This window comes from Vicugna pacos, unplaced genomic scaffold, assembly GCF_048564905.1.
Source record: "Vicugna pacos unplaced genomic scaffold, VicPac4 SAC-SAT, whole genome shotgun sequence".
NCBI classification, from domain to species: Eukaryota; Metazoa; Chordata; class Mammalia; order Artiodactyla; family Camelidae; genus Vicugna; species Vicugna pacos.
This window is the reverse complement of record NW_027328721.1, coordinates 13,852,028-13,879,547: the sequence shown is the minus strand read 5'-3', so window position 1 is coordinate 13,879,547 and position 27,520 is coordinate 13,852,028.

Sequence of the window (27,520 nt, the reverse complement as noted above, 5' to 3'; positions counted from 1 at the left end):
TATAGAAGGTAGAACACAGAATATATAATGTAGAATACGGAATGCAGAATATTGAATACAGAATATAGAATTTGGACACAGAATATTAAATATGGAAAAGAGAATACAGAACCCAGAATTTAGAACATGGAATGCAGAACACATAATTTAGAATACAGTATAGAGATTACTGAATATAGAATTTAGAATATAGAATGTAGAACACAGAATTAAAATATAGAATACAGAAAACTGAATAAATAATTTAGAATATAGAATTTAGAACACAGAATATAGAATATAAAATAGAGATTGTAGAATATAGGATGAAGTACGCAAAATATAGAATATAGCATAGAGAATATAGAAGCCAGAATTTAGAACATGGAATGCAGAACACAGAATTTCAAATATAAATACAGTATACTGAAAGTAGGATATTGAATATAGAATGCAGGGCACAGAATATAGAATATAGAATACGAAATGCAGAATATAGAATGTAGAATATAGAATAAGGAACACAAAATATGGAAAATAGAATAGATAATATACAGCACAGGATTTAGAAGATGGAATGCAGAACATAGAATTTAGAATATAGAATACAGAATACTGAACATATAATTTAGAATATAGAATGAAGAACACAGAAAATAGGATAAGGAATAGGGAATGTAGAATGTGGAATACATAAAATTGAATATAGAACACAGAATATAGAACACGGAAAAAAGAATACACAACCCAGAATTTAGAACATGGAATGCAGAACACATTATTTAGAATATAGAATACTGAATAGTGCATATAGAATTTAGAACATAGAAAGTAGAACACAGAATATAGAATATAGAATATGGAATACTGAATAAAGAATTTAGAACATAGAAAGTAGAACACAGAATATAGAATATAGAATACGGAATACAGAATATAGAATGAAGAAAACAGAATACAGAACCCAGAATTTAGAACATTAAATGAAGAACACAGAATTTTCTATATAGAACACATAATACTGAATATAGAATTTACAACATAGAATGCGGAACACAGATTTTAGAATATAGAATACAGAATAATGAATATAGAATTTAGAACATGGAATGCAGAACAAATTATTTAGAGTATGGAATACAGAATACTGAATATAGAATTTAGAATATAGTATGAGGAACACAGAATATAGAATATAGAATAGAGAATATAGAAGCCAGAATTTAGAACATGGAATGCAGGACACAGAATTTACAATATAGAATACAGAATGCTGAATATAGAATGTAGAACGCAGTATAAAGAATATAGAATACGGAATGCAGAATATAGAATGTAGAATATAGAATGAAGAACACAGAATATAGAATATATAAAAGAGAATCTTGAACCCAGAATATACAACATGGAATGCAGAACACAGAATTTAGAATATAGAAAACAGAATCCTGAATATAGAAATTAGAATATAGAATGTAAAACGCAGAATATAGAATATAGAAGAGAGAATTTTGAACACAGAATTTAGAACATGGAATGAAGAACACAGAATGTAGACTATAAAATACAGAATACTGAATAGAGAAATTAGAATATAATATGTAGGACACAGAATTTAAAATAAAGAATACAGAATATAGAACCCAGCATTTAGAACATGAAATGCAGAAGCCAGAATTTAGAACATAGAATACAGAATACTGAATATAGAATTTAGAATATAGAATGTAGAACACAGAATTTAGAATATAGAATGCAGAATATATAACCCAGTATTTAGATCATGGAATGAAGAACACAGAATTTAGAATGTAGAATACAAATATTTAATATAGAATTTATAATGTAGAATGTAGAACACAGAATATAGAACATAGAATACGGAATGCAGAATATAGAATGTAGAAAATAGAATGTAGAAAACAGTATATAGGATATGGAAAAAAGAATACAGAACCCAGAATTTAGAACATGGAATGCAGAACACAGAATTTAGAATATAGAAAACAGAATACTGAATATAGTATTTAGAACATGGAATGCAGTACACAGAATTTAAAATAGAGAATACAGTATACTGAATATAGAATTTAGAATATAGAATGTAGAACACAGAATATAGAATATAGAATACGGAGGCAGAATATAGAATGTAGAATATAGAATGAAGAATACAATATATATAATATAGAATATATAATATAGAAGACAGAACATAGCACATGAAATTCAAAACACAGAATTTAGAGTTTAGAATACAGAATAATGAATATAGAAATTAGAATATAGAATGTAGAACACAGAATATAGAATATAAAATACAGAATATAGAACCCAGAATTTAGATCATGGAATGCAGAACACAGAATTTAGAATATATATTACAGTATACTGAACATAGAATTTAGAACAAAGAATGCAGAACACAGAATTTAGAATATAGAATACAGAATACTGAATATAGAATATAGAATATAGAAAGTAGAACACAGAATAGAGAATAGAGAATTTAGAACATGGAATTCAGAACACTTAATTTAGAATATAGAATACAGAATACTGAATATAGAATTTGGAATATAAAAGGTAGAACATAGAATATATAATGTAGAATACGGAATACAGAATATAGAATACAGAAAATAGAATTTAGAACACAGAATTTAAAATATAGACCACAGAGTACTGAATATAGGATTTAGAAAATTGAAAATAAAACACAGAGTACAGAATATAGAATACAGAATATACAATCAAAAATTTATAACATGGAATGCAGAACACAGAATTTAGAATATAGAGTACAGAGCACTGAATATAGAATTTAGTATATTGAAATTAGAACACAAAATATAGAATATAGAATAGAGAAATTAGGATATTGAATGCAAAACACAGAATTTAGAATATAGAATACAAAACACTGAATATAGAATTTAGAATATCGAATGTAGAACACAGAATATAGATTATAGAATACGGAATGCAGAATATAGTATACAGATTACAGAATTTACAACACAGAATATAGAACATGGAAACAGAATACAAAACACAGAATTTAGAACATGGAATGCAGAACACAGAAATTAGAATATAGAACACAGAATACTGAATATAGAATTTAGAATATAGAATGTAGAATACAGAATATAGAATATAGTATACGGAATGAAGATATAGAATGTAGAATATATAATGAATAACACAAAATATAGAATATAGAATAAATAATATAGAAGCCAGAATTTAGAATATGGAATGCAAAACACAGAATTTAGAATATTGAATACAGAATACTGAATATAGAATTTACAATTTAGAATGTAGAACACAAAATTTAGAATATATATACAATACCCAATGCTGAATATAGAATTTAGAACATGGAATTCCAAACACAGAATTTAGAATATAGAATACATATTACTGAATATAGGATTTAGATAAAGAAAGTAGAACACAGAAATTAGAATATAGAATACAGAATATTGAATATAGAATTTAGTATATAGAAAGTAGAACACAGAATATAGAATATAGAGTACAGAATATAGAAGCCATAAATTAGAACATGGGATACAGAACACAGAATTTAAACTATAGCAAACAGAATACTTAATCTAGAATTTAGAATATAGAATGTAGAATACAGAATTTAGTATATAGAACACAGTATACTTAATATACGATTTAGAATATAGAATGTAAAACACAGAATATAGAATATGGAAGAGAGAATAAAGAACACAGTATTTGGAATATAGAAAACAGAATACTGAATATAGAATTTATAATATAGAATGTAGAACACAGAAAATAGAACATAGAATACGGAATGCAGAATATAGAATTTAGAATATAAAATGAATAACACAAAATATAGAATATAGAATAGAGAATATAGAACACAGAATTTGAAACTTGGAATGTTGAACACAGAATTTAGAATATAGAATACAGAATACTTAATATAGAATTTAGAATAGGAATGTAGAACATAGTATATAGAATATAGATTACGGAATTCAGAATATAGAAAACAGTATATAGAATGTAGAAAACAGAAAATAGATTATGGAAAAGAGAATACAGAACCCAGAATTTAGAAAATAGAATGCAGAACACAGAATTTAGAATATTGAACACAGAATACTGAATATAGAATTTAGAACATAGAAAGCAAAACACAGAATTTAGAATATACAATACAGAATATTGAATATAGAATGAAGAATATAGAATGAAGAACACAAAATATGGAATATAGAATAGAGAATATGAACAAAAATTTAAAATATATAATGCAGAACACAGAATTTAGAATATAGTATACAGGATACTGAATATAGAATTTAGAATATAGAATGTTGAACACAGAATATAGAATATAGAATAATGAATAAAGAATTTAGATTATATAATGTAGGACACAGAATAGAGAATATAGAATATGGAATGTAGAATATAGAATACAGAATATTGAATATAGAACACAGAATATAGAATACGGATAACAGAATACAGATCCCAGAAGTTAGAACATGGAATGCAGAACACAGTATTTAGAATACAGAATAAAGAATATTGCATATAGAATTTAGAATATGGATTGTACAACACAGAATATAGAATATAGTATAAGGAATACTGAATAAATTAATTAGAATATAGAATGTGGAATACAGAATATAGAAATAAGAAAACGGAATACAGAATATAGAATTTAGAATATAGAAAGTAGAAATCAGAATATAGAATATAATATCAAGAATATTGAACCCAGAATTTAGAACATGGAATGCAGAACACAGAATTTACAATATAGAACACAGAATACTGAATATAGAATTTATAATATAGAATGTAGAACACAGTATAAAGCTTATAGGATATGGAATGCAGAATATAGAATGTAGAATATAGAATGAAGAACACAAAATAAAGAATAGAGAATATAGAAGCGAGAATTTAGAACATGGAATGCAGAACACAGAATTTAGAATAGAGTATACAGAATACTGAATATAGAATTTAGTATATACAATGTAGCACACAGAATATAGAATATAGAATACAGAATGTAGAATATAGAATACAGAATATAGAATATAGAACACAGAATATAAAATATGTAAAACAGAATACAGAACCCTGAATTTAAAACATGGAATGTAGAACACAGAATTTAGAATATAGGATACAGGATACTGAATATAGTATTTAGAACATAGAATGTACAACACAGTATAAAGTATATAGAATACGGAATGCAGAATATAGAATGAAGAATATAGAATGAAGAACACAAAATATGGAATATAGAATAGAGAATATTGAAACCAGAATTTAGAATATGGAATGAAGAACACAGAATTTAGAATATAGAATTCAGAATACTGAATATACAATTTAGATTATAGAATGCAGAACACAGAATTTAGAATATAGTATACAGAATACTGAATATAGAAATTAGAATATAGAATGTAGAACACGTTATAAAGAATATAGAATAAGGAATGCAGAATATAGAAGGTAAAATATAGAATGATGCACACAAAATTTAGAATATACAATAGAGAATATAGAAGCCAGAATTTTAACATGGAATGCAGAACACAGAATTTTAAATATAGAATACAGTATACTGAATATAGAATTTAGAATAGAGAATGTAGAACACAGAATATAGAAAATAGAATACGGAATGTAGAATATAAAATACAGAATATAGAATATAGAACACAGAATATAGAATATGGAAAACAAAATACAGCACCCAGAATATAAACATGGAATGCAGAACACAGAATTTTGTATATAGAACAAAGAATACTGAATATAGAATTTAGAACATTGAATGCTGAAAACAGATTTTAGAATATAGAATACAGAATACTGGATATAGAATTTAGAACATGGAATGCAGAAAACATTATTTAGACTATAGAATACAGAATACTGAATATAGAATTTAGAATATAGAATGAGGAACACAGAATACAGAATAGAGAATAAAGAATATTGAACCCAGGATTAAGAACATGGAATGCAGAACACAGAATTTAGATTATAGAATACATAATACTTAAAAAACAATTAAAAAATTGAATGTAGTACACAGAATATAGAATATAAAACACATAACACTGACTATATAATTTAGAATATAGAATGTAGAAAACAGAATAAATAATATAGCTTAGAGATTATTGAAGCCAGATTTTGGAACACGGAAATCAGAACTCAGAATTTAGAATATAGAATACAGAATACTGAATATACAATTTAGAATATAGAATGGAGAACACAGAATTTAGAATATATAATAAAGAATACTGAATATAGAATTTAGAATATAGAATTTAAGACAAAGTAATAGTATGAAGTATACAGAATAAAGAATCCAGAATAAAGACCATGCTATGCAGAACACAGAATTTAGAATATAGATTACATAATACTGAATATAGAATTTAAAATATAGAATGTAGAACACAGAATTAATATTATAGAATACAGAAATCTGAATATAGTATTTAGAATATAGAATGTAGAACACAGATATAGAATATAGAATATAGATTATAGAACCCACAATTTAGAACATGGAATGCATAACACAGAAATTAGAATATATAATACATTATACTGATCATAGAACTTAGCACATTGAATGCAGAACACAGAATTTAGAATATAGAATACAGAATACTGAATATAGAATTGAGAACATGGAGTGCAGAACACAGAATTTACAATATAGAATACAGAATACTGAATATATAATTTAGAATATAGAATGTAGAACACAGAATATAGAATATAGAATAGAAATTTTAGAACGTGGAATGCAGAACACAGAATTTATAATATAGAATAGAGAATACTGAATATAGAATTTAGAATATACAATGTAGAACACAAAATTTAGAATATATTTAGAATACAGAATGCTGAATATAGAATTTAGAACATGGAATGCCGAACACAGAATTTAGAATATAGAATACATTATACTTAATATAGAATTTAGAAAATGGAATGCAGAACAAAGCATTTAGAATATAGAATACAGAATACTGAAGACAGAATTTATAATATAGCATGTAGAACACAGAATATAGAATGTAGATTACGGAATGCAGAAAAGAGTATACAGAATATAGAATGAAGTACACAGAATATAGAATAGGGAAAACAGGATATAGAACCCAGAATTTAGAACACGGAATGCAGAACACAGAATTTAGAATATAGAATACAGAATACTGAATATAGGATTCAGAATATAGAATGTAGAACACAAAATATAGAATATAGAAGACGGAATGCAGAATATAGAATGAAAAACACAAAATAAAGAATATAAAATTGAGAATACAGACCACAGAAATTAGATCATGGAATGTAGAACACAGAATTTACACTATAGCATACAGAATAATTAATCTACAATTTAGAACATAGAATGTAGAACACAGAATTTAGAATATAGAACACCGAATACTAAATATAGTATTTAGAATATAGAATGTAAAACACAGAATATAGAATAAAGAACAGAGAACTTAGAACACAGAATTTAGAACTTGAAATGAAGAACACAGAATTTAGACTATAAAATACAGAATACTGAATAGAGAAATTAGAATACAATATGTAGGACACAGAATTTAAAATATAGAATACAGAAAATAGAACCCAGCATTTAGAACATGAAATGCAGAAGCCAGAATTTAGAACATAGAATACAGAATACTGAATATAGAATTTAGAATATAGAATGTAGAACACAGAATTTAGAATATAGAATGCAGAATATATAACCCAGTATTTAGAACATGGAATGAAGAACACAGAATTTAGAATATAGAATACAAATACTTAATATAGAATTTATAATATAGAATATAGTACACAGAATATAGAACAAAGAATACGGAATGCAGAATATAGAATGTAGAAAATAGAATGTAGAAAACAGTATATAGGATATGGAAAAAAGAATACAGAACCCAGAATTTAGAACATGGAATGCAGAACACAGAATTTAGAATATAGAAAACAGAATACTGAATATAGTATTTAGAACATGGAATGCAGTACACAGAATTTAAAATAGAGAATACAGTATACTGAATATAGAATTTAGAATATAGAATGTAGAACACAGAATATAGAATATAGAATACGGAGGCAGAATATAGAATGTAGAATATAGAATGAAGAATACAATATATATAATATAGAATATATAATATAGAAGCCAGAACATAGCACATGGAATTCAGAACACAGAATTTAGAGTTTAGAATACAGAATACTGAATATAGAAATTAGAATATAGAATGTAGAACACAGAATATAGAATATAAAATACAGAATATAGAACCCAGAATTTAGATCATGGAATGCAGAACACAGAATTTAGAATATATATTACAGTATACTGAACATAGAATTTAGAACAAAGAATGCAGAACACAGAATTTAGAATATAGAATACAGAATACTGAATATAGAATATAGAATATAGAAAGTAGAACACAGAATAGAGAATAGAGAATTTAGAGCATGGAATTCAGAACACTTAATTTAGAATATAGAATACAGAATACTGAATATAGAATTTGGAATATAAAAGGTAGAACATAGAATATATAATGTAGAGTACGGAATACAGAATATAGAATACAGAAAACAGAATTTAGAACACAGAATATAAAATATGGAAAAGAGAATATAGAAGACAGAAATTAGAACATGGTATGCAGAACACAGAAATTATAATATATAATACAGTATACCTAATATAGGATTTAGAATATATGATGTAGAACACAGAATTTTAAATATAGAATACAGAATACTGAATATAGAATTAAGAATATAGAAAGCAGAACACAGAATATAGATTAAAGAATAGAGAATTTAGAACATGGAAAGCAGAACACAGAATTTAGAATATAGAATACAGAATACTGAATATAGAATTTAGTATATAGAAAGTAGAAAATAGATTATATATTTTAGAATAGAGAATTTAGAACATGGAATGCAGAACACAGAATTAAGAATATAGAATACAGAATACTGAATATAGAATTTAGAATATAGAATTTAAGACAAAGTATATAGTATGTAGTATACAGAATAAAGAATCCAGAATAAAGAACATGCTATGCAGAACACAGAATTTAGAATATAGATTACATAATACTGAATATGGAATTTAAAATATAGAATGTAGAACACAGAATTAATATTATAGAATACAGAAATCTGAATATAGTATTTAGAATATAGAATGTAGAACACAGATATAGAATATAGTATATAGATTATAGAACCCACAATTTAGAACATGGAATGCATAACACAGAAATTTGAATATATAATACATTATACTGATCATAGAACTTAGAACATTGAATGCAGAACACAGAATTTAGAATATAGAAAACAAAATACTGAATATTGAATTTAGAATATAAAATGTAGAACACAGAATATAGAATATAGTATATGGAATGCAAAATATAGTATGAAGAATCTAGAATGAAAAACACAAAATATAGAATATAGAATAGAGAATGTAGAACCCAGAATTTAGAATATAGAATGCAGAACACAGAATTTAGAATATAGAATACAGAATACTGAATATAGTATTTGGAATATAGAACGTAGAACACAGAATATATAATGTAGAATACGGAAGCAGAATATTGAATAAAGAGTATAGAATTTAGAACACAGAATATAAATTATGGAAAACAGAATTCAGAACCCAGAATTAAGAACATGGAATGCAGAACACAGAATTTATAATATAGATTACATAATACTGAATATAGAATTTAGAAAAAAGAATGTAGAACACAGAATTTATAATATAGAATACAGAAAACTGAATAGAGTATTTAGAATATAGAATGTAGAACAAAGAATATAGAATAGAGATTATAGATTAAACAACACAGAATTTAGAATATAAAATGCAGAACACAGAATTTAGAATATAGATACGGAATACTGAAAATAGAATTTAGAATATAGAATGTAGAACACAGAAATTTGAATATAGAATACGGAATGCAGAATATAGAATACAGAATATAGAATGTTGAAAACAGAATATAGAATATGGAAAAAAAATACAGATAACAGAATTTAGAACATGGATTGCAGAACACAGTAATTAGAATATAGAATACAGAATAGTGCATATTGAATTTAGAATATGGAATGTAGAACCCAGAATATAGAATATAGAATATGGAATACTGAATAAAGAATTTTTAATAGAGAATGGAGAACACAGAATATAGAATGTAGAATACGGAATGCAGAATAGAGAATACAGAATATAGAATGTAGAAAACAGAATATAGAATATGAAAAAAAGAATACAGAAAACATAATTTAGAACATGGAATGCAGAAGACAGAATTTAGAATATATAATACAGTATACTGAACATAGAACTTACAACATTGAATGCAGAACACAGAATTTAGAATATAGAAAACTGAATACTGAATATAGAATTGAGAATATAGAAAGTAGAACACAGAATATAGAATATAGAATAGAGAATTTAGAACATGGAATGCAGAACACAGAATTTAGAATATAGAATACAGAATATTGAATATAGAATTTGGACTATAGAAGGTAGAACACAGAATATATAATGTAGAATACGGAATGCAGAATATTGAATACAGAATATAGAATTTGGACACAGAATATTAAATATGGAAAAGAGAATACAGAACCCAGAATTTAGAACATGGAATGCAGAACACATAATTTAGAATACAGTATAGAGATTACTGAATATAGAATTTAGAATATAGAATGTAGAACACAGAATTAAAATATAGAATACAGAAAACTGAATAAATAATTTAGAATATAGAATTTAGAACACAGAATATAGAATATAAAATAGAGATTGTAGAATATAGGATGAAGTACGCAAAATATAGAATATAGCATAGAGAATATAGAAGCCAGAATTTAGAACATGGAATGCAGAACACAGAATTTCAAATATAAATACAGTATACTGAAAGTAGGATATTGAATATAGAATGCAGGGCACAGAATATAGAATATAGAATACGAAATGCAGAATATAGAATGTAGAATATAGAATAAGGAACACAAAATATGGAAAATAGAATAGATAATATACAGCACAGGATTTAGAAGATGGAATGCAGAACATAGAATTTAGAATATAGAATACAGAATACTGAACATATAATTTAGAATATAGAATGAAGAACACAGAAAATAGGATAAGGAATAGGGAATGTAGAATGTGGAATACATAAAATTGAATATAGAACACAGAATATAGAACACGGAAAAAAGAATACACAACCCAGAATTTAGAACATGGAATGCAGAACACATTATTTAGAATATAGAATACTGAATAGTGCATATAGAATTTAGAACATAGAAAGTAGAACACAGAATATAGAATATAGAATATGGAATACTGAATAAAGAATTTAGAACATAGAAAGTAGAACACAGAATATAGAATATAGAATACGGAATACAGAATATAGAATGAAGAAAACAGAATACAGAACCCAGAATTTAGAACATTAAATGAAGAACACAGAATTTTCTATATAGAACACATAATACTGAATATAGAATTTACAACATAGAATGCGGAACACAGATTTTAGAATATAGAATACAGAATAATGAATATAGAATTTAGAACATGGAATGCAGAACAAATTATTTAGAGTATGGAATACAGAATACTGAATATAGAATTTAGAATATAGTATGAGGAACACAGAATATAGAATATAGAATAGAGAATATAGAAGCCAGAATTTAGAACATGGAATGCAGGACACAGAATTTACAATATAGAATACAGAATGCTGAATATAGAATGTAGAACGCAGTATAAAGAATATAGAATACGGAATGCAGAATATAGAATGTAGAATATAGAATGAAGAACACAGAATATAGAATATATAAAAGAGAATCTTGAACCCAGAATATACAACATGGAATGCAGAACACAGAATTTAGAATATAGAAAACAGAATCCTGAATATAGAAATTAGAATATAGAATGTAAAACGCAGAATATAGAATATAGAAGAGAGAATTTTGAACACAGAATTTAGAACATGGAATGAAGAACACAGAATGTAGACTATAAAATACAGAATACTGAATAGAGAAATTAGAATATAATATGTAGGACACAGAATTTAAAATAAAGAATACAGAATATAGAACCCAGCATTTAGAACATGAAATGCAGAAGCCAGAATTTAGAACATAGAATACAGAATACTGAATATAGAATTTAGAATATAGAATGTAGAACACAGAATTTAGAATATAGAATGCAGAATATATAACCCAGTATTTAGATCATGGAATGAAGAACACAGAATTTAGAATATAGAATACAAATATTTAATATAGAATTTATAATATAGAATGTAGAACACAGAATATAGAACATAGAATACGGAATGCAGAATATAGAATGTAGAAAATAGAATGTAGAAAACAGTATATAGGATATGGAAAAAAGAATACAGAACCCAGAATTTAGAACATGGAATGCAGAACACAGAATTTAGAATATAGAAAACAGAATACTGAATATAGTATTTAGAACATGGAATGCAGTACACAGAATTTAAAATAGAGAATACAGTATACTGAATATAGAATTTAGAATATAGAATGTAGAACACAGAATATAGAATATAGAATACGGAGGCAGAATATAGAATGTAGAATATAGAATGAAGAATACAATATATATAATATAGAATATATAATATAGAAGACAGAACATAGCACATGGAATTCAAAACACAGAATTTAGAGTTTAGAATACAGAATAATGAATATAGAAATTAGAATATAGAATGTAGAACACAGAATATAGAATATAAAATACAGAATATAGAACCCAGAATTTAGATCATGGAATGCAGAACACAGAATTTAGAATATATATTACAGTATACTGAACATAGAATTTAGAACAAAGAATGCAGAACACAGAATTTAGAATATAGAATACAGAATACTGAATATGGAATATAGAATATAGAATGTAGAACACAGAATAGAGAATAGAGAATTGAGAACATGGAATTCAGAACACTTAATTTAGAATATAGAATACAGAATACTGAATATAGAATGTAGAACGCAGTATAAAGAATATAGAATACGGAATGCAGAATATAGAATGTAGAATATAGAATGAAGAACACAGAATATAGAATATATAAAAGAGAATCTTGAACCCAGAATATACAACATGGAATGCAGAACACAGAATTTACAATATAGAATACAGAATGCTGAATATAGAATGTAGAACGCAGTATAAAGAATATAGAATACGGAATGCAGAATATAGAATGTAGAATATAGAATGAAGAACACAGAATATAGAATATATAAAAGAGAATCTTGAACCCAGAATATACAACATGGAATGCAGAACACAGAATTTAGAATATAGAAAACAGAATCCTGAATATAGAAATTAGAATATAGAATGTAAAACGCAGAATATAGAATATAGAAGAGAGAATTTTGAACACAGAATTTAGAACATGGAATGAAGAACACAGAATGTAGACTATAAAATACAGAATACTGAATAGAGAAATTAGAATATAATATGTAGGACACAGAATTTAAAATAAAGAATACAGAATATAGAACCCAGCATTTAGAACATGAAATGCAGAAGCCAGAATTCAGAACATAGAATACAGAATACTGAATATAGAATTTAGAATATAGAATGTAGAACACAGAATTTAGAATATAGAATGCAGAATATATAACCCAGTATTTAGATCATGGAATGAAGAACACAGAATTTAGAATATAGAATACAAATATTTAATATAGAATTTATAATATAGAATGTAGAACACAGAATATAGAACATAGAATACGGAATGCAGAATATAGAATGTAGAAAATAGAATGTAGAAAACAGTATATAGGATATGGAAAAAAGAATACAGAACCCAGAATTTAGAACATGGAATGCAGAACACAGAATTTAGAATATAGAAAACAGAATACTGAATATAGTATTTAGAACATGGAATGCAGTACACAGAATTTAAAATAGAGAATACAGTATACTGAATATAGAATTTAGAATATAGAATGTAGAACACAGAATATAGAATATAGAATACGGAGGCAGAATATAGAATGTAGAATATAGAATGAAGAATACAATATATATAATATAGAATATATAATATAGAAGACAGAACATAGCACATGGAATTCAAAACACAGAATTTAGAGTTTAGAATACAGAATAATGAATATAGAAATTAGAATATAGAATGTAGAACACAGAATATAGAATATAAAATACAGAATATAGAACCCAGAATTTAGATCATGGAATGCAGAACACAGAATTTAGAATATATATTACAGTATACTGAACATAGAATTTAGAACAAAGAATGCAGAACACAGAATTTAGAATATAGAATACAGAATACTGAATATAGAATATAGAATATAGAAAGTAGAACACAGAATAGAGAATAGAGAATTTAGAACATGGAATTCAGAACACTTAATTTAGAATATAGAATACAGAATACTGAATATAGAATTTGGAATATAAAAGGTAGAACATAGAATATATAATGTAGAATACGGAATACAGAATATAGAATACAGAAAATAGAATTTAGAACACAGAATTTAAAATATAGACCACAGAGTACTGAATATAGGATTTAGAAAATTGAAAATAAAACACAGAGTACAGAATATAGAATACAGAATATAGAATCAAAAATTTATAACATGGAATGCAGAACACAGAATTTAGAATATAGAGTACAGAGCACTGAATATAGAATTTAGTATATAGAAAGTAGAACACAAAATATAGAATATAGAATAGAGAAATTAGGATATTGAATGCAAAACACAGAATTTAGAATATAGAATACAAAACACTGAATATAGAATTTAGAATATCGAATGTAGAACACAGAATATAGATTATAGAATACGGAATGCAGAATATAGTATACAGATTACAGAATTTACAACACAGAATATAGAACATGGAAACAGAATACAAAACACAGAATTTAGAACATGGAATGCAGAACACAGAAATTAGAATATAGAACACAGAATACTGAATATAGAATTTAGAATATAGAATGTAGAATACAGAATATAGAATATAGTATACGGAATGAAGATATAGAATGTAGAATATATAATGAATAACACAAAATATAGAATATAGAATAAAGAATATAGAAGCCAGAATTTAGAATATGGAATGCAAAACACAGAATTTAGAATATTGAATACAGAATACTGAATATAGAATTTACAATTTAGAATGTAGAACACAAAATTTAGAATATATATACAATACCCAATGCTGAATAAAGAATTTAGAACATGGAATTCCAAACACAGAATTAAGAATATAGAATACATATTACTGAATATAGGATTTAGATAAAGAAAGTAGAACACAGAAATTAGAATATAGAATACAGAATATTGAATATAGAATTTAGTATATAGAAAGTAGAACACAGAATATAGAATATAGAGTACAGAATATAGAACCCATAAATTAGAACATGGGATACAGAACACAGAATTTAAACTATAGCAAACAGAATACTTAATCTAGAATTTAGAATATAGAATGTAGAATACAGAATTTAGTATATAGAACACAGTATACTTAATATACGATTTAGAATATAGAATGTAAAACACAGAATATAGAATATGGAAGAGAGAATAAAGAACACAGTATTTGGAATATAGAAAACAGAATACTGAATATAGAATTTATAATATAGAATGTAGAACACAGAAAATAGAACATAGAATACGGAATGCAGAATATAGCATTTAGAATATAAAATGAATAACACAAAATATAGAATATAGAATAGAGAATATAGAACACAGAATTTGAAACATGGAATGTTGAACACAGAATTTAGAATATAGAATACAGAATACTTAATATAGAATTTAGAATAGGAATGTAGAACATAGTATATAGAATATAGATTACGGAATTCAGAATATAGAAAACAGTATATAGAATGTAGAAAACAGAAAATAGATTATGGAAAAGAGAATACAGAAACCAGAATTTAGAAAATAGAATGCAGAACACAGAATTTAGAATATTGAACACAGAATACTGAATATAGAATTTAGAACATAGAAAGCAAAACACAGAATTTAGAATATACAATACAGAATATTGAATATAGAATGAAGAATATAGAATGAAGAACACAAAATATGGAATATAGAATAGAGAATATGAACCCAGAATTTAAAATATAGAATGCAGAACACAGAATTTAGAATATAGTATACAGGATACTGAATATAGAATTTAGAATATAGAATGTTGAACACAGAATATAGAATATAGAATAATGAATAAAGAATTTAGATTATATAATGTAGGACACAGAATAGAGAATATAGAATATGGAATGTAGAATATAGAATACAGAATATTGAATATAGAACACAGAATATAGAATACGGATAACAGAATACAGATCCCAGAAGTTAGAACATGGAATGCAGAACACAGTATTTAGAATACAGAATAAAGAATATTGCATATAGAATTTAGAATATGGATTGTACAACACAGAATATAGAATATAGTATAAGGAATACTGAATAAATTAATTAGAATATAGAATGTGGAACACAGAATATAGAAATAAGAAAACGGAATACAGAATATAGAATTTAGAATATAGAAAGTAGAAATCAAAATATAGAATATAATATTAAGAATATTGAACCCAGAATTTAGAACATGGAATGCAGAACACAGAATTTACAATATAGAACACAGAATACTGAATATAGAATTTATAATATAGAATGTAGAACACAGTATAAAGCTTATAGGATATGGAATGCAGAATATAGAATGTAGAATATAGAATGAAGAACACAAAATAAAGAATAGAAAATATAGAAGCGAGAATTTAGAACATGGAATGAAGAACACAGAATTTAGATTAGAGTATACAGAATACTGAATATAGAATTTAGTATATACAATGTAGCACACAGAATATAGAATATAGAATACGGAATGTAGAATATAAAATACAGAATATAGAATATAGAACACAGAAAATAAAATATGTAAAACAGAATACAGAAACCTGAATTTAAAACATGGAATGTAGAACACAGAATTTAGAATATAGGATACAGGATACTGAATATAGTATTTAGAACATAGAATGTACAACACAGTATAAAGGATATAGAATACGGAATGCAGAATATAGAATGAAGAATATAGAATGAAGAACACAAAATATGGAATATAGAATAGAGAATATTGAAACCAGAATTTAGAATATGGAATGAAGAACACAGAATTTAGAATATAGAATTCAGAATACTGAATATACAATTTAGATTATAGAATGAAGAACACAGAATTTAGAATATAGTATACAGAATACTGAATATAGAATTTAGAATATAGAATGTAGAACACGTTATAAAGAATATAGAAAAAGGAATGCAGAATATAGAAGGTAAAATATAGAATGATGCACACAAAATTTAGAATATACAATAGAGAATATAGAAGCCAGAATTTTAACATGGAATGCAGAACACAGAATTTTAAATATAGAATACAGTATACTGAATATAGAATTTAGAATAGAGAATGTAGAACACAGAATATAGAAAATAGAATACGGAATGTAGAATATAAAATACAGAATATAGAATATAGAACACAGAATATAGAATATGGAAAACAAAATACAGCACCCAGAATTTAAACATGGAATGCAGAACACAGAATTTAGATTATAGAATACATAATACTTAAAAAACAATTAAAAAATTGAATGTAGTACACAGAATATAGAATATAAAACACATAACACTGAATATATAATTTAGAATATAGAATGTAGAAAACAGAATAAAACATATAGCTCAGAGAATATTGAAGCCAGATTTTGGAACACGGAAATCAGAACTCAGAATTTAGATTATAGAATAAAGAATACTGAATATACAATTTAGAATATAGAATGGAGAACACAGAATTTAGAATATATAATAAAGAATACTGAATATAGAATTTAGAATATAGAATTTAAGACAAAGTATATAGTATGTAGTATACAGAATAAAGAATCCAGAATAAAGAACATGCTATGCAGAAGACAGAATTTAGAATATAGATTACATAATACTGAAAATAGAATTAAAATATAGAATGTAGAACACACAATTAATATTATAGAATACAGAAATCTGAATATAGTATTTAGAATATAGAATGTAGAACACAGAATATAGAATATAGAATAGAAATTTTAGAACGTGGAATGCAGAACACAGAATTTAGAATATAGAATACAGAATACTGAATATGGAATTTGGAATATAGAAGGTAGAACACAGAATATATAATGTTGAATACGGAATGCAGAATATAGAACACAGAATATAGAATTTAGAACACAGAATATAAAATATGGAAAACAGAATATAGAACCCAGAATTTTGAACATGTCATGCAGAACACAGAATTTAGAATATAGTATAGAGATTACTGAATATAGAATTTAGAATATAGAATGTAGAACACAGAATTTAGAATATAGAATACAGAATGTGGAATAAATAACTTAGAATATTGAATGAAGAACACAAAATGTAGAATATAGATTAGAGAATGCAAAATATAGATTGTAGAATATAGAATGAAGAACGCAAAATATAGACTATAGAATAGAGAATATATGAGCCAGAATTTAGAACATGGAATGCAGAACACAGAATTCCAAATATAAATTCTGAATACTGAATGTAGGATATTGAATATAGAATGCAGAACACAGAATATATAATAGAGTATACAGAACACAAAATTTAAAACATAGAATCCAGAACACAGAAATTAAAATATAGAATACAGAATACTGAAAATAGAATTTAGAATATAGAATGTAGAACACAGAATATAGAATATAGAATAGAAATTTTAGAACGTGGAATGCAGAACACAGAATTTAGAATATGCGATACAGAATACTGAATATAGAATTTAGAATATAGAATGCTGAACACAGAATTTAGAATATTGAAAACAAAATACTGAATATAGGATTTATACTATAGAATGTAGAACACAGAATTTAAAATATACACCACAGAATACTGAATATAGGATTTAGAAAATTGAAAGTAGAACACAGAGTATAGAATACAGAATAGAGAATATAGAATCAAAAATTTAACATGGAATACAGAACACAGAAATTAAAATGTAGACCACAGAATACTGAATATAGAATATAGAATATAGAACACAGAATATAAAATATAGAATACGGAATGCAGAATATTGAATACAGAATACAGAATTTAGAATTCAGAATATAGAATATGGAAATCAGAATACAGAACCCAGAATTTACAACACAAAATGCAGAATACAGAATTTAGATTATAAAATAAAGTATACTGAATATAGAATTTAGAATATAGAATTCAGAACACAGAATTTAGAAAAGAGAATACAGAATACTGAATATAGAATTTATAACATGGTATGCATAACACAGAATTTAGAATATAGACTAAAGGACACTGAATATACAATATAGAATATAGAAAGTAGAACACAGAATATAGAATAGAGAATTTAGAATAATGAATGCAGAACACAGAATTTAGAATATAGAATACAGAATACTGAATATAGTATTTAGAATATCGAATGTAGAACACAGAATATAGAATATAGAATACGGAATGCAGAATATAGTATACAGAATACAGAATTTAGAACACAGAACATAGAATATGGAAACAGAATACAGAACACAGAATTTAGAACATGGAATGCAGAACACAGAATTTAGAAAGTAGCACACAGAATACTGAATATAGAATTTAGAATATAGAATGTAGAATACAGAATATAGAATATAGTATACGGAATGAAGCATATAGAATGTAGAATATAGAATGAATAACACAAAATATAGAAAATAGAATAAAGAATATAGAAGCCAGAATTTAGTATATGGAATGCAGAACACAGAATTTAGAATATAGAATAGAGTATACTGAATATAGAATTTAGAATATACAATGTAGAACACAAAATTTAGAATACATATAGAATACAGAATGCTGAATATAGAATTTAGAACATGGAATGCCGAACACAGAATTTAGAATATAGAATACAGTATACTTAATATAGAATTTAGAAAATGGAATGCAGAACACAGCATTTAGAATATAGAATACAGAATACTGAAGACAGAATTTATAATATAGCATGTAGAACACAGAATATAGAATGTAGATTACGGAATGCAGAAAAGAGTATACAGAATATAGAATGAAGTACACAGAATATAGAATAGGGAAAACAGGATATAGAACCCAGAATTTAGAACACGGAATGCAGAACACAGAATTTAGAATATAGAAAACAAAATACTGAATATTGAATTTAGAATATAAAATGTAGAACACAGAATATAGAATATAGTATATGGAATGCAAAATATAGTATGAAGAATCTAGAATGAAAAACACAAAATATAGAATATAGAATAGAGAATGTAGAACCCAGAATTTAGAATATAGAATGCAGAACACAGAATTTAGAATATAGAATACAGAATACTGAATATAGTATTTGGAATATAGAACGTAGAACACAGAATATATAATGTAGAATACGGAAGCAGAATATTGAATAAAGAGTATAGAATTTAGAACACAGAATATAAATTATGGAAAACAGAATTCAGAACCCAGAATTAAGAACATGGAATGCAGAACACAGAATTTATAATATAGATTACATAATACTGAATATAGAATTTAGAAAAAAGAATGTAGAACACAGAATTTATAATATAGAATACAGAAAACTGAATAGAGTATTTAGAATATAGAATGTAGAACAAAGAATATAGAATAGAGATTATAGATTAAACAACACAGAATTTAGAATATAAAATGCAGAACACAGAATTTAGAATATAGATACGGAATACTGAAAATAGAATTTAGAATATAGAATGTAGAACACAGAAATTTGAATATAGAATACGGAATGCAGAATATAGAATACAGAATATAGAATGTTGAAAACAGAATATAGAATATGGAAAAAAAATACAGATAACAGAATTTAGAACATGGATTGCAGAACACAGTAATTAGAATATAGAATACAGAATAGTGCATATTGAATTTAGAATATGGAATGTAGAACCCAGAATATAGAATATAGAATATGGAATACTGAATAAAGAATTTTTAATAGAGAATGGAGAACACAGAATATAGAATGTAGAATACGGAATGCACAATAGAGAATACAGAATATAGAATGTAGAAAACAGAATATAGAATATGAAAAAAAGAATACAGAAAACATAATTTAGAACATGGAATGCAGAAGACAGAATTTAGAATATATAATACAGTATACTGAACATAGAACTTACAACATTGAATGCAGAACACAGAATTTAGAATATAGAAAACTGAATACTGAATATAGAATTGAGAATATAGAAAGTAGAACACAGAATATAGAATATAGAATAGAGAATTTAGAACATGGAATGCAGAACACAGAATTTAGAATATAGAATACAGAATATTGAATATAGAATTTGGACTATAGAAGGTAGAACACAGAATATATAATGTAGAATACGGAATGCAGAATATTGAATACAGAATATAGAATTTGGACACAGAATATTAAATATGGAAAAGAGAATACAGAACCCAGAATTTAGAACATGGAATGCAGAACACATAATTTAGAATACAGTATAGAGATTACTGAATATAGAATTTAGAATATAGAATGTAGAACACAGAATTAAAATATAGAATACAGAAAACTGAATAAATAATTTAGAATATAGAATTTAGAACACAGAATATAGAATATAAAATAGAGATTGTAGAATATAGGATGAAGTACGCAAAATATAGAATATAGCATAGAGAATATAGAAGCCAGAATTTAGAACATGGAATGCAGAACACAGAATTTCAAATATAAATACAGTATACTGAAAGTAGGATATTGAATATAGAATGCAGGGCACAGAATATAGAATATAGAATACGAAATGCAGAATATAGAATGTAGAATATAGAATAAAGAACACAAAATATAGAAAATAGAATAGAAAATATACAGCACAGGATATAGAAGATGGAATGCAGAACATAGAATTTAGAATATAGAATACAGAATACTGAACATATAATTTAGAATATAGAATGAAGAACACAGAAAATAGGATAAGGAATAGGGAATGTAGAATGTGGAATACATAAAATTGAATATAGAACACAGAATATAGAACACGGAAAAAAGAATACACAACCCAGAATTTAGAACATGGAATGCAGAACACATTATTTAGAATATAGAATACTGAATAGTGCATATAGAATTTAGAACATAGAAAGTAGAACACAGAATATAGAATATAGAATATGGAATACTGAATAAAGAATTTAGAACATAGAAAGTAGAACAGAGAATATAGAATATAGAATACGGAATACAGAATATAGAATGAAGAAAACAGAATACAGAACCCAGAATTTAGAACATTAAATGAAGAACACAGAATTTTCTATATAGAACACATAATACTGAATATAGAATTTACAACATAGAATGCGGAACACAGATTTTAGAATATAGAATACAGAATACTGAATATAGAATTTAGAACATGGAATGCAGAACAAATTATTTAGAGTATGGAATACAGAATACTGAATATAGAATTTAGAATATAGTATGAGGAACACAGAATATAGAATATAGAATAGAGAATATAGAAGCCAGAATTTAGAACATGGAATGCAGGACACAGAATTTACAATATAGAATACAGAATGCTGAATATAGAATGTAGAACGCAGTATAAAGAATATAGAATACGGAATGCAGAATATAGAATGTAGAATATAGAATGAAGAACACAGAATATAGAATATATAAAAGAGAATCTTGAACCCAGAATATACAACATGGAATGCAGAACACAGAATTTAGAATATAGAAAACAGAATCCTGAATATAGAAATTAGAATATAGAATGTAAAACGCAGAATATAGAATATAGAAGAGAGAATTTTGAACACAGAATTTAGAACATGGAATGAAGAACACAGAATGTAGACTATAAAATACAGAATACTGAATAGAGAAATTAGAATATAATATGTAGGACACAGAATTTAAAATAAAGAATACAGAATATAGAACCCAGCATTTAGAACATGAAATGCAGAAGCCAGAATTTAGAACATAGAATACAGAATACTGAATATAGAATTTAGAATATAGAATGTAGAACACAGAATTTAGAATATAGAATGCAGAATATATAACCCAGTATTTAGATCATGGAATGAAGAACACAGAATTTAGAATATAGAATACAAATATTTAATATAGAATTTACAATATAGAATGTAGAACACAGAATATAGAACATAGAATACGGAATGCAGAATATAGAATGTAGAAAATAGAATGTAGAAAACAGTATATAGGATATGGAAAAAAGAATACAGAACCCAGAATTTAGAACATGGAATGCAGAACACAGAATTTAGAATATAGAAAACAGAATACTGAATATAGTATTTAGAACATGGAATGCAGTACACAGAATTTAAAATAGAGAATACAGTATACTGAATATAGAATTTAGAATATAGAATGTAGAACACAGAATATAGAATATAGAATACGGAGGCAGAATATAGAATGTAGAATATAGAATGAAGAATACAATATATATAATATAGAATATATAATATAGAAGAGAGAACATAGCACATGGAATTCAAAACACAGAATTTAGAGTTTAGAATACAGAATAATGAATATAGAAATTAGAATATAGAATGTAGAACACAGAATATAGAATATAAAATACAGAATATAGAACCCAGAATTTAGATCATGGAATGCAGAACACAGAATTTAGAATATATATTACAGTATACTGAACATAGAATTTAGAACAAAGAATGCAGAACACAGAATTTAGAATATAGAATACAGAATACTGAATATAGAATATAGAATATAGAAAGTAGAACACAGAATAGAGAATAGAGAATTTAGAACATGGAATTCAGAACACTTAATTTAGAATATAGAATACAGAATACTGAATATAGAATTTGGAATATAAAAGGTAGAACATAGAATATATAATGTAGAATACGGAATACAGAATATAGAATACAGAAAATAGAATTTAGAACACAGAATTTAAAATATAGACCACAGAGTACTGAATATAGGTTTTAGAAAATTGAAAATAAAACACAGAGTACAGAATATAGAATACAGAATATAGAATCAAAAATTTATAACATGGAATGCAGAACACAGAATTTAGAATATAGAGTACAGAGCACTGAATATAGAATTTAGTATATAGAAAGTAGAACACAAAATATAGAATATAGAATAGAGAAATTAGGATATTGAATGCAAAACACAGAATTTAGAATATAGAATACAAAACACTGAATATAGAATTTAGAATATCGAATGTAGAACACAGAATATAGATTATAGAATACGGAATGCAGAATATAGTATACAGATTACAGAATTTACAACACAGAATATAGAACATGGAAAGAGAATACAAAACACAGAATTTAGAACATGGAATGCAGAACACAGAAATTAGAATATAGAACACAGAATACTGAATATAGAATTTAGAATATAGAATGTAGAATACAGAATATAGAATATAGTATACGGAATGAAGATATAGAATGTAGAATATATAATGAATAACACAAAATATAGAATATAGAATAAAGAATATAGAAGCCAGAATTTAGAATATGGAATGCAAAACACAGAATTTAGAATATTGAATACAGAATACTGAATATAGAATTTACAATTTAGAATGTAGAACACAAAATTTAGAATATATATACAATACCCAATGCTGAATATAGAATTTAGAACATGGAATTCCAAACACAGAATTAAGAATATACAATACATATTACTGAATATAGGATTTAGATAAAGAAAGTAGAACACAGAAATTAGAATATAGAATACAGAATATTGAATATAGAATTTAGTATATAGAAAGTAGAACACAGAATATAGAATATAGAGTACAGAATATAGAAGCCATAAATTAGAACATGGGATACAGAACACAGAATTTAAACTATAGCAAACAGAATACTTAATCTAGAATTTAGAATATAGAATGTAGAATACAGAATTTAGTATATAGAACACAGTATACTTAATATACGATTTAGAATATAGAATGTAAAACACAGAATATAGAATATGGAAGAGAGAATAAAGAACACAGTATTTGGAATATAGAAAACAGAATACTGAATATAGAATTTATAATATAGAATGTAGAACACAGAAAATAGAACATAGAATACGGAATGCAGAATATAGAATTTAGAATATAAAATGAATAACACAAAATATAGAATATAGAATAGAGAATATAGAACACAGAATTTGAAACATGGAATGTTGAACACAGAATTTAGAATATAGAATACAGAATACTTAATATAGAATTTAGAATAGGAATGTAGAACATAGTATATAGAATATAGATTACGGAATTCAGAATATAGAAAACAGTATATAGAATGTAGAAAACAGAAAATAGATTATGGAAAAGAGAATACAGAACCCAGAATTTAGAAAATAGAATGCAGAACACAGAATTTAGAATATTGAACACAGAATACTGAATATAGAATTTAGAACATAGAAAGCAAAACACAGAATTTAGAATATACAATACAGAATATTGAATATAGAATGAAGAATATAGAATGAAGAACACAAAATATGGAATATAGAATAGAGAATATGAACAAAAATTTAAAATATATAATGCAGAACACAGAATTTAGAATATAGTATACAGGATACTGAATATAGAATTTAGAATATAGAATGTTGAACACAGAATATAGAATATAGAATAATGAATAAAGAATTTAGATTATATAATGTAGGACACAGAATAGAGAATATAGAATATGGAATGTAGAATATAGAATACAGAATATTGAATATAGAACACAGAATATAGAATACGGATAACAGAATACAGATCCCAGAAGTTAGAACATGGAATGCAGAACACAGTATTTAGAATACAGAATAAAGAATATTGCATATAGAATTTAGAATATGGATTGTACAACACAGAATATAGAATATAGTATAAGGAATACTGAATAAATTAATTAGAATATAGAATGTGGAACACAGAATATAGAAATAAGAAAACGGAATACAGAATATAGAATTTAGAATATAGAAAGTAGAAATCAGAATATAGAATATAATATCAAGAATATTGAACCCAGAATTTAGAACATGGAATGCAGAACACAGAATTTACAATATAGAACACAGAATACTGAATATAGAATTTATAATATAGAATGTAGAACACAGTATAAAGCTTATAGGATATGGAATGCAGAATATAGAATGTAGAATATAGAATGAAGAACACAAAATAAAGAATAGAGAATATAGAAGCGAGAATTTAGAACATGGAATGCAGAACACAGAATTTAGAATAGAGTATACAGAATACTGAATATAGAATTTAGTATATACAATGTAGCACACAGAATATAGAATATAGAATACAGAATGTAGAATATAGAATACAGAATATAGAATATAGAACACAGAATATAAAATATGTAAAACAGAATACAGAACCCTGAATTTAAAACATGGAATGTAGAACACAGAATTTAGAATATAGGGTACAGGATACTGAATATAGTATTTAGAACATAGAATGTACAACACAGTATAAAGGATATAGAATAAGAAATGCAGAATATAGAATGAAGAATATAGAATGAAGAACATAAAATATGGAATATAGAATAGAGAATATTGAAACCAGAATTTAGAATATGGAATGAAGAACACAGAATTTAGAATATAGAATTCAGAATACTGAATATACAATTTAGATTATAGAATGCAGAACACAGAATTTAGAATATAGTATACAGAATACTGAATATAGAAATTAGAATATAGAATGTAGAACACGTTATAAAGAATATAGAATAAGGAATGCAGAATATAGAAGGTAAAATATAGAATGATGCACACAAAATTTAGAATATACAATAGAGAATATAGAAGCCAGAATTTTAACATGGAATGCAGAACACAGAATTTTAAATATAGAATACAGTATACTGAATATAGAATTTAGAATAGAGAATGTAGAACACAGAATATAGAAAATAGAATACGGAATGTAGAATATAAAATACAGAATATAGAATATAGAACACAGAATATAGAATATGG